Raw genomic sequence first — 308 nt, forward strand, 5'->3', positions numbered from 1 at the left:
CATTGCTGATGTTTTTTTTTCTTTCTCAGAGGCATGTATGTCCCCTACTCTCATAAAAGGCCACACAAGCCTCAACAGCCTTTTGATATCTATTGTCCTTTCTAAAATACCTATAGGGTGTATCTTCCTTTAATTTAAAAAAATCTAGGAACTATTTCAACTATTGAGACTTTGAAAGACCTCTTAGATACATTGATTAACACATATGGAATGAACATTTGCACAGTCCTATAACAGCTACATCTAATGGAGAGGGTCAGTATAATCAACTCAACAAAGCTTCCTAGTAGTTAGTTTGCTTTATATGG

The 308-nt window shown here is 34.7% G+C and overlaps 1 protein-coding gene across 1 annotated transcript in view; it reads right to left on the reverse strand.

The window, feature by feature from the left end:
- The window catches only part of LOC119586272 (nuclear pore complex protein DDB_G0274915-like), a gene marked incomplete in the record, with an annotated part of 20,387 nt that overhangs the window by 2,412 nt on the left and 17,667 nt on the right, over positions 1 to 308 (reverse strand).

The sequence above is a fragment of the Penaeus monodon genome, chromosome 21 (genome assembly GCF_015228065.2).
Source record: "Penaeus monodon isolate SGIC_2016 chromosome 21, NSTDA_Pmon_1, whole genome shotgun sequence".
In the NCBI taxonomy this organism is placed as follows: Eukaryota; Metazoa; Arthropoda; class Malacostraca; order Decapoda; family Penaeidae; genus Penaeus; species Penaeus monodon.